Raw genomic sequence first — 10,560 nt, forward strand, 5'->3', positions numbered from 1 at the left:
TGGATGTCCTGATGTTCCTCATGTTTACTTGAGGAAAAATTTGGCATCTGCGTGGTGTCATCAAAGCATTAACCAGACCTTTAGAACCCTAATTGACTCATCCTAGCCATTAGAAAGTAGTGAGATAACTGACTTCGGTTCCGACTGAGGTTGGTTGAGACTCGATACTACACTCTTTGAGATTGGACTTTAGGGAAGCTTCGGTCAACCACTTGGTGTTGCACTGAAGTGGACTTAAGGAAAGGTCAATGATTTGAGATCCTTCTAGAATCCGGTTACTATTCTAGGACAGGTTGAACCAACCAAACTTCAGTGGGGAGGGTACTTACCTATGGAACTCATGCAAGCCTTAAAACTCAGGAATGATGGTTGTGTGACTTGCTTGTGCTTGTTGTTTACATAACATCATAACATCATAACATCATGGCATTGTACTAACCATTTCGAGGGCTTAGGGATTTAACTTTGCCCTGTTTTGTAAAAAAAAAAAAAAAAAAAAAAACAAGAGTTTCCTTTTTTTTTGGTAGTTTATGCAAAGTTAAATTCCAAAAGTCCTTGAAAACATTTCATACATTGCATAGCATTGCATAACAGGTACTCTAAAGGGATCAGTGGTCTCACGGTCTTCCTATTGCAAACAGAAAAATGGACCTCGAACAAATTGTCAAAGATCTCCAGGCTCAGAATGCTCAACTCCAGAAGATGATCTTGAACTTATCCAGGGGGCAGGAGGAACTGAAGGCTCTTTTGCTCGAAAAGAAGAAAGACAAGAAAGCTGTGAGTTTCATTAACCTGGGAAGAAGGCTTAGAGGACAGGCCACAGGAGTCAAGATCAGAACGCCGAAGGATCAAGAAGAGAAGAATGCTGATCTCTTCAGCCAGGAGGACGACGATGAAGATTATGAGAATGAGCAGTACTCTCCAAAAGGTGATAAGTACAAGTTGCTGGAAGAACGTATGCTAGCTATGGAGGGTCAGAAGGCGCCCGGTCTGGATTTCGAAAGTTTGGGTCTGGTCTCCGATGTGACCATTCCTCGCAAATTTAAAATCCCCACTTTCACTAAGTACGATGGTGCGTCCTGTCCTCAGATGCATCTGAGAGCTTATGTGAGAAAGATTCAGCCGCATACCACTGACAGGAAGCTATGGATCCATTTCTTCCAAGAGAGCCTGTCTGGCACACAGTTGGAATGGTATTATCAGCTCGAGAGCTCTGACATCCGCACCTGGACTGATTTAGCGACAGCTTTCTACAAGCACTACCAGTATAATTCTGAACTAGCGCTTACTCGGCTACAGTTGCAGAATATGATTATGGGCTCTAAAGAAGGCTTCAAAGAATACGCTCAAAAATGGAGAGATTTGGCTGGCAGAGTCAAACCCCCTATGACTGATCGAGAATTAGTGGACATGTTCATGAGTACACTGACTGGACCATTCTACAGCCATCTATTGAGAAGTTCCTCATCAGGTTTCACTGAACTTATATTAACAGGTGAACATGTTGAACGCGGTATTCAAAGTGGAAAGATACAGGCGGCTACCTCTGATCCTCCGGAGACTCCTAACGACATCGCTGCCCCTCTGCCTAACCAAGACGAGACTGTTAATGCTGTAGAAGATGCTGATAGCGATTGCAACCTGGATAGCTGGATTTTCCCAACAATTGGTGACGGACTCAATAACGGGAAGGCTGAAGACACTATCCCGATTTCCTTTAGTCAGGAATAATTGTTATTGCTCATCTAATGTATCAAATTTGGTTAAATGTTTTGTCATTTTCATAAGCATATTCACATTCAATGAATCAATGGATTTTTTTTTTTTTTGCATTCAAATATTGCGCTCTTTATCTTTCCTGTCATCTTTTAAACAAATCTATGTTTTCTTGCACACACTCACGTAACAAATTGCGTATTCATATCCACTCAGGATCCTGTTGGTAATAACTCTGCTACTGTTCATTATGACTTTGAAAATCCGATCTACCAAGCCAAGGATGGAAGTGAGGAAGATTGTGAAGTACCTGAGAACTTGCCAGACTACTGCAAGAAGAAAGGACTATTCAGCCGCATGAGGCATCGATCGAAATTGTGAATCTGGACCACGTCGCCCGATTTATCTCCCATTTGACTGCTACTTGCAAACCCATCTTCAAATTACTGAGAACAGTCAAGAGATGATGAATGTCAGGAAGCTTTTTGACAAAATCAAGAAGTATCTCTTATAACCTGTTGAAGGAAGACCTCTAATCATGTATTTGACCGTGTTAGAAAATTCAATAGGGTGTGTGTTGGGGCAACATGACGAGTCTGGTCGAAAAGAGCATGCAATATACTACCTTAGCAAAAGGTACCGACTGTGAAACAAGATACTCACAGCTCGAGAAAGCTTGTTATGCTTCGGCTTGGGCTGCTCGCCGACTAAGACAGTATATGTTGAATCATACCACTTTATTGATTTCTAAGATGGATCTTATCTTATATACATCTGAGAAACCTGCTCTCTCCAATTTGAACAACCAGATGATTACTGAACTCTGCACGCAGTTCAAAATAACACACCATAACTCTTCTCCGTACCGGCCAAAGATGAACGGCGCCGTGGAGGCTGCTAATAAGAATATTAAGAAGATTATGCAAAAGATGACAGTAACGTACAAAGACTGGCATGAGATGTTACCATTTGCTCTGCATGGTTATCGCACTTCAGTGCGCACTTCGACAGGGGCAACTCCTTTCTCTTTAGTCTACGGAATGGAAGTCGTCTTACCGGTGGAGGTTCAGATTCCCTCTCTAAGAATCATGAAAGAGACAGGTTTAGACGAGGATGAATGGATCCAAACTCAACTCGATCAGGTAAATTTGATTGATGAAAAGAGACTTGCGGCTGTTTGTCATGGGCAGATATATCAGAAGCGCATGACCCAGGCATTCAACAAAAAGGTCAGGAGACGAGCGTACCAAATCGACGACTTAGTTATCAAGCGTATCATTCTACCACAAGGTGATCCCAGAGGCAAGTGGACTCCCACATACGAAGGGCCATTTGTGGTTAAGAAAGTATTCTCTGGTGGAGCCATGATACTTACTACAATGGATGGCGAAGACTTCCCGCATCCTGTGAACGCGGACATAGTTAAAAAATACTACGCATAAAAGAGACCCGCTAGGTCGACGTACCTAGGCAAAAGTAAGGGCATCCCGGCGAACCAAAAGGGTTCGGGCAAAAATTAGGGATAAACATATAAAGACGTACACCCGGCAAGTCGAAAACCTGAAAAGGCGGCTTGGGCAAAAAAGGGCATCCTGGTGGACTGAAAACCTGAAAAGGCGGTCCAAGCAAAAATTAGGGATTAAAGCGTATGACTATGTCCCGTTCTCTGTCAGCTTCAACCAGGTCAAAGGGACTGAACAAGCCAATCACTTCTATCCGACAGCAGGAGATGAGAGGCTTGAAGACATAATGACAGTAGTGGAATTAGAATCGATAGGACTTTTTCTGCATAGCTTTCTCTCTGTTTTCCTGACAATTTCCTCTTACTAGGGTTTCTGTCTCCTTGTACACAAATTGCCTATTTATAGGCCCCCTTTTAAAATCAATACAATTTTATTTCGAAAAAATGTTGTTGTCTTACTTCCTCTGCTTTGTTTGCATAAACATCCATTGATTTAGTTTGAATTGATTTATGCATTTGAATACGATCAATGTTTACAAAAATGCATGCCTAGAATAGCAATAGCAATTACTACACGACTTCAGGATCGAGGAGAAGGTCTAATCACGCTTCCCAATGAATCCGTTGCTAATTCTATTCCCCAACAAGAACCAGCTATTTCCCAGAAGAGGTTGGCATCGCCAGACAGACTGGTCATCTCTTCCATCCCCAGCCGGGCTCTGTTGAGTGTTTTCCGCCATCAGACAGAAATCAAGTATCCTCAGCTAAGAAAGGGTCATCAATACAAATACCTCCGATCAGAAGACTGAGATTTATTTCCCCAGTAGAGTCTCCTGGAAGAACGTTTCAGACGCATAGTGCATTCATTACATCATTTCACGTCACATACCTGCGTACAATGTTCACATTTATTTCATTCCGCATCATATACATTACACCGTTTCATAGCATGCACAGGCATACATTGTTCGCATTTATTGTCGAAAGCATAAAACATCTCAGGCATCATGACATGGCATGAAGCTAACTTTATTTTTCAGGTTAATTATCCTCCTAAAGGATGGTATCTTTAAGCCCATCCCGGCCATTTATTGCAAATACAGCATCTACAAATACGATCAGATATAGCCTAGCATACGGTTCATTCTGATTCAGCTCAACATATGGCTCCTTCAACTCAGATGCGATCTAACGTACGATCCCTTCTGACCTTCATTCTGCTCAAATACGGTCTAATGTACGACCCAGTTAGACCTTCAGTTCCTCAGATGCTACCTAGTGTACGGTACATTCTGACGTGTAGCCTAGCATAAGACTACCCCTCTCAGATACTGCCTAATGGACAGCCCATTCTGCAACTCAGATACGATCTAGCGTACGATCCATTCTGATCTTTCCTCCCCAGCGGAGTCACCGGCCTAATGGACAACTCATTCCGCAACTCCCATACGGCCTAACGTACGACCCCTTTGGGTCTTCAACTCGGATACGATCTAGCGAACGATCTATTCTAATTCTACCTTCCTCAGATACAGCCTAATGGACGGCTCATTCTGCAACTCAGATACGATCTAGCGTACGATCCATTCTGATCTTTCATCCCCAGTGAAGTCATCCGCCTAATGGACAACTCACTCTGCTATTCAGATGCGATCTAGTGTATGATCCATTCTGATCCCTTATCCCCGGCAGTATATAACACACTCTGACTCCCCGGCGAAGTCGATAGCATAATGGATGACTCACTATACGGTCTAGCGTATGACCCGGTATGACACCCATGTCTTCAGATATCGTCTAATGTACGACGCACTCTGAAGCTCTCATCATCAAACTTCCTGGATGGCATCTTTAAGCCCATCTCCATCAAGACCAACTTCGATTAACAAGCGCAAATTTTTGGGGGCATTCTAGTGTTCAATAATCTTCCACCTCCAGACCACGAATGGCGTACATACCATTCTAACTCTCTCGGTTCAAGAATATTGAACAGGGGCAGCTGTCATACCCCAAAATTTGCCCGTTCATATAACAAGGCATTTCTAAGGCACTTCAACTTGTTTCCAAGACATTGATCGTAAAGGAACCAAGACCCAGCTCACAAATGGCCCAAACTAGCCTGCTCGCTAGGCGAGTAATTCCTTCGCCTAGCGAACACTTCGTCATGACACTCGCCCCAGCGAAGCATCAGATCCAGTAAAAGCCCAAACTAGCTTGCTCGCTAGGCGAGCAACTCCTTCGCCTAGCGAAGCTTGCGAATATCAGAATTTCTGGGCTTCATTCTGAGCCCATTAGGTCACAACAAGAGCATTATAAATAGCCAAGCTTCAGTAACGAAAGGGGAGAAAAAAACAGACGAAGACGGACGGAAACCCTGGCATAGAAACCCTAAAGACTAGTCCAGAGAGGTCGAAGTAAAGAAACCCTGACGGGCGCTCATCCGCACCGAAGTTACCGCCGTCCAACTCCACCCGATACCAAAAGCGATCTGCCAGTTCAGTGTTACAATTCAGCTGCAACAGGTTTACGCATCACTATTGTTTTATGCTTCCAAGTTGTAATCTCTAAATACATAATGCATCATAATCGAATTTTTGGATATGTAGTTAGATTTTGCATGTGAGTTTAAGTATGCCTGCCTATCCTGAATGTTTGACCATATTATTGCTGTAATTGAATACCATAAGGCTTGCAGCATGCTGAGATTATACTGTTCTGAAATTCAAAACCCGCAGCCGCTCGCTAGCACATCGCTAAGCGAGCATGTAGCGAATATTCGCTAGGCCTTCGCTAGGCGAGGCAGAGGCGAACGTGACAGTCGCTAATATTTTGGTTGTTATGTCCTATGCTTATCTGATCTATTCTATGTTAATTCTGCGTTGTTTGCCTGCCATGCATACTGCTGTGTTCGTTTTGCGGTGTAATCCCCGATTGCGCCCTGATTTAGTATTCTAACCCGTTTGCTGAATGTTGCAAAGGTTCACACACACCCCAGGAAAAGATCGCTGTATAGGTCTTCCACTTTATTTGTGGGATACCTTTGTGGAGTTTCACCCTAAATTACCTAATTAATTTTAATGTATTAATTTTAATGTGGAGATCCACCCTCAATTACTTAGCTGATTTTAATGTATTGATCTTAATGTGGAGATTCATCCTAATTGCCTAATTGATTGTAAAGTACGGCCTTTAAATATGTGATCTTGGACCTCTCTTTGTTACCCCACGATTTCGGTATTACGGTCATGTCCCGCGAATGTAGGGATACACTTAGCAAAGACCCTTCAGTTAAATCATCATAAACTAAATCATGGTCCCTCGGATGTTGCCTTCGAAAATACGATTTTGTCCCTCGATGACCCTTCGGTGTAGCCTACGGTTAAATGATGATCGTCCCTTCGAATGCTAAAGTATCCTTACAACTGTTGCCTTCAATGACCTATCGATGATCCTACAATGACCCTTTTACATCCAAAGGATAAAACTACTTACTTCTCAATAGTAAGGACAGTTTTACCCTCATAAGGATAGGAAATGCCCATAATGACCTTAAGAAGGTATAACTCTCAATTACTGGATCATAACCTAAAACATTTTCCACCCCTCACACTTTGCAAGTCCTAGAAAATCACCACTTGGTATACATTCATACTAGAATCATTACCAAGTTATATTTTTCTAAACTGTTTTTCAAAATCAAACGAGATAAATACTTTGTATACATTCATACGAGAATCATTACAAAGTTAAACTCTTTTTTTCGAAACATTTTTAAACAATTCACCAACACTTTTCAGACAAAAATATGAGTGATCCAGCAATTAAGAGCCCATGGATAACCATGGATACAAAGGGTGTTAATACCTTCCCTTTGTATAATGTACCTCCCGAACCCAAAATCTATTGAGGTCTTTCCTGTTCTTTTCCACCTTTCCTTATTGGATAAAAGAAAAGTCGGTGGCGACTCTTGCTATCCGCGACATTGCGATAAAAAGCAAAATACCCCAAGTCAGTTCACCGTATGACATTATATGTCCTAACATTATGCCTTCTTTAACCATAAAGTGGCACTTCTCCTAGTTTAATACAAGGTTAACTTCTACGCATCTTTCTAGGATTTTCTCAAGATTAATGAGGCAATTCTCAAAGTTAAACCCACATACCGAGAAATCATCCATGAACACTTCCATAATTCAGTTGAGATAATCTGCGAAGATTGACATCATACAATGTTGGAAAGTAGCTGGCGCATTGCAGAGTCCACACGACATTCTTCTATAAGCAAATGTTCCGTAAGGACAGGTGAAGGTTATTTTCTCTTGATCCTCGGGGTGTATGGGTATTTGGAAAAATCCAGAATATCCATCCAGATAACAAAAGTAAGAGTGTCTGGCAAGACGCTTAAGCATTTGATCTATGAATGGAAGGGGGAAATGGTCTTTCCTAGTTTCCTTATTGAGTTTCCTATAGTCTATGCACATACGCCATCCACCTTATATACGTTTAACCACCTGCTCGCCCTTCTCGTTCTGCATGACTGTGATGCCTCCTTTTTTGGGTACCACATGTACAAGACTTATCGGAGATCTGATAGATTATACCAGCTTCTAGTAGTTTAAGGACTTCCTTCTTTACCACCTCACTCATTACAGGGTTGATTCTTCTCTGATGTTCTCTGGAAGGTTTTGAATCCTCCTCTAGCGAGATCCTGTGCATACACATAGATGGGCTTATACCTTTTAAATCAGAGATGTTGTATCCTAGGGCAGAGGAGTATCTTCGTAAAACATTCAAGAGTTGGTTTGTCTCGTCTTGGTTTAAGGTGGCACTAACTATTACTGGGCGGTTCATTTCTTTATCCAAAAACGCGTACCTTAGGTTCTTGGGCAATTCCTTAAGTTCTTGAGTTGGTTTTTGAGAATTTGGTGAAAGGTCAGGAGTAAGGGCCAAACATTCGTTAGTGTGAGGTTCCGTTTCCTTTGGCTCGTCATCCTTTTTATTAGGGTTTGAAAATGGTTCGATCATAGGTTCTTCTTGATCAAATTCCGTTATGCATTCATCTATGATATCAATCGCGTAACATGTGTCCCCTATGATTGGTGCCATCAGGAACTTTGAAATAATAAACTCTATCTTTTCATCTCCTACTTCGAAAGTCAATTTTCCTCTTTTAACATCTATTATAGCTCTGGCTGTTGATAAAAATGGTCTACCTAAAAGGATAGGGATATCGTCGTATTCCTTGATATCCATGACCACAAAGTCTGTCGGGATATAAAGTTAACCAATCCTAATGGGGATGTCTTCTAATATGCCTACGGGTAGGGGTGGCAAACAGGCATGCCCGCCCCGTTTAGGCCCGCCCCGCAAAAGCCCAAAAAAAACGGGGCAGGGCGGGGCGGTCATAGTTGAGGATGTGGGCCTACAACTTAGACCCGCCCCGTAAAAAAGTGAGGGCGGGGAAAGCCCGTGGACACTGCACTCTTTAAGCCTAAAATTGCAAAAATTTATGTAAATACACGTGTCCGTAAAAGCCCGCGAAAAAAACGGGGCGAGGCGGGGCGGACACATTTGAGGGTGAGGGCCTAAATCCTTAGCCCACCCCGCATAAAAGTGCGGACAAAACGGGCATGCCCAGCGGGCCGAGGCCGTTTTGCCACCCCTACCTACAGGATACTTAACAGATCTATCGTCTAATTGGAGGGACATCTTAGTTGGTTGTAATTCTCCTAAGTTTAACCTTTTACACAAAGTTAAGGGCATTAAATTCACACTAGCGCCTAAGTCTAGGAAAGCTTTATCGATCACATGACTCCCTATAATGCAAGGTATAGAAAAACTCTCAGGGTCTTTCTCCTTCTTAGCAAGTTTATTCTCGAAAATAAAGTTGCATTCCAAGGGTTTGGGATCATCAAGCCTACGCTTGTTGGTTAAGATGTCTTTGAGAAATTTGGCGTAAGATGGAATTTGGGTGATGGCTTTGGTGAAAGGAATCTCTACATGAAGCATCTCTATCACTTTTATAAACTTTTGGTATTGGTTATTGATTTTGGTTTGTTTAAGTGTTTGCGGATATGGGATTGGTGGTTTGTACGCGGGTGGCGGTTTGTATGTTTTATCCTTGGCTTCTCCTTCTTGGTCGGTTTGTTTTTCGGGTTCCACTGGTTCCTCTTCTTGGTTAGTAGGTATATTTTCTTTAGAAGCTTTGGACTCGCTCATTGCTGGGTTACGAGGCCCTTCGTAAGCGGTCCCACTTCGTAAAGCGATAGCGTTAGCTTGCCCTCGAGGGTTGAGTTGAGGTTGTCCAGGGAATGTTCCTCCAAGTGTAGTTTGTGGGGCTTGGTTTTGTGCTACCTGTGAGATCTGGCTTTCAAGCATCTTATTGTGAGTAATTATCTGATCAACCTTAGTCCCTAATTGTGTTATCAGTTCGTTTACGTGAATGTTCTGGTTTAGGAATTCTTTATTTTGCTGAGTCTGGTCCGATATAAAGTTCTCCATGACCTTCTCAAGGTTAGGCTTCTGGGGCACAACTTGCATAGGTTGATTTTTTTTTGGGCTTGAAAACCTTGTGGTCTTTAAGGTGCATAATTTTGGATAGGGTTCTGGCTTTTATAGGAGAAATTCAGGTGATTCCTCCATCCAGGGCTGTAAGTGTTTGAAAATGGGTTACCTTGGGCGTAATTCACTTGGTCGGTGTTCAGGTCGTTCACACTCTGTTTGGACTACCGCTGCGATGTTTGAGTTTGTAGAAATATGTTCGACCTTAAGGGCTAAAGCGTCCATCTTCGCTTGCATCATGTCAATAGAACTTATCTTATGTATTCCACCTTGGGTCTCCTTTTTCTCTACTGATGCTCGTTCGGTTCCCCATTGGTAATGGTTTTGGGCCATATTCTCAATTAGGACACAAGCTTCAGAGTAAGGTTTGTTCATCAACGCGCCACCAGCGGCAGCGTCGATGCTCATCTTTGTGTTATAATGGAGTCTATTGTAGAAGGTATGAACGATCAACCATTGTTCTAGGCCATGGTGTGGACAGACTCTTAATAGCTCCTTGTATCTCTCCCAAGCTTCAAAAAGTGATTCTCCTTGGTTTTAAGTAATTCTAGTTATTTGGTTTCGAAGAACAACAGTCTTACTAGGGGGAAAATATCTAGCAAGGAATACTCTCCTAAGGTCTTCCCAGGTAGTTATTGAGTTAGCTGGAAGTGAATCTAACCATGAACGTGCTCTATCCCTGAGGGAGAAAGGAAATAATCTTAAACGAATCGCATCAGGTGAAGCACCGTTGGATTTAAAGGTGTCGGCCAATTGGATAAAGAATTTTAAATGTTGATTTTAGTTCTCAATAGCGAGACACGCGAATTGGTTATGTTGCA

At 42.4% G+C, this 10,560-nt stretch overlaps 1 non-coding gene across 1 annotated transcript; it reads left to right on the top strand.

Moving 5' to 3' along the window:
* The first annotated feature begins 10,202 nt into the window (after positions 1-10,202).
* On the top strand, positions 10,203-10,309 carry LOC127133706 (small nucleolar RNA R71). Its single transcript, XR_007807656.1, has one exon. It is a non-coding gene; the product is annotated as a small nucleolar RNA R71 (small nucleolar RNA).
* Positions 10,310-10,560: the final 251 nt, after the last annotated feature.

The sequence above is a fragment of the Lathyrus oleraceus genome, chromosome 3, assembly GCF_024323335.1.
Source record: "Lathyrus oleraceus cultivar Zhongwan6 chromosome 3, CAAS_Psat_ZW6_1.0, whole genome shotgun sequence".
Taxonomy (NCBI): Eukaryota; Viridiplantae; Streptophyta; class Magnoliopsida; order Fabales; family Fabaceae; genus Lathyrus; species Lathyrus oleraceus.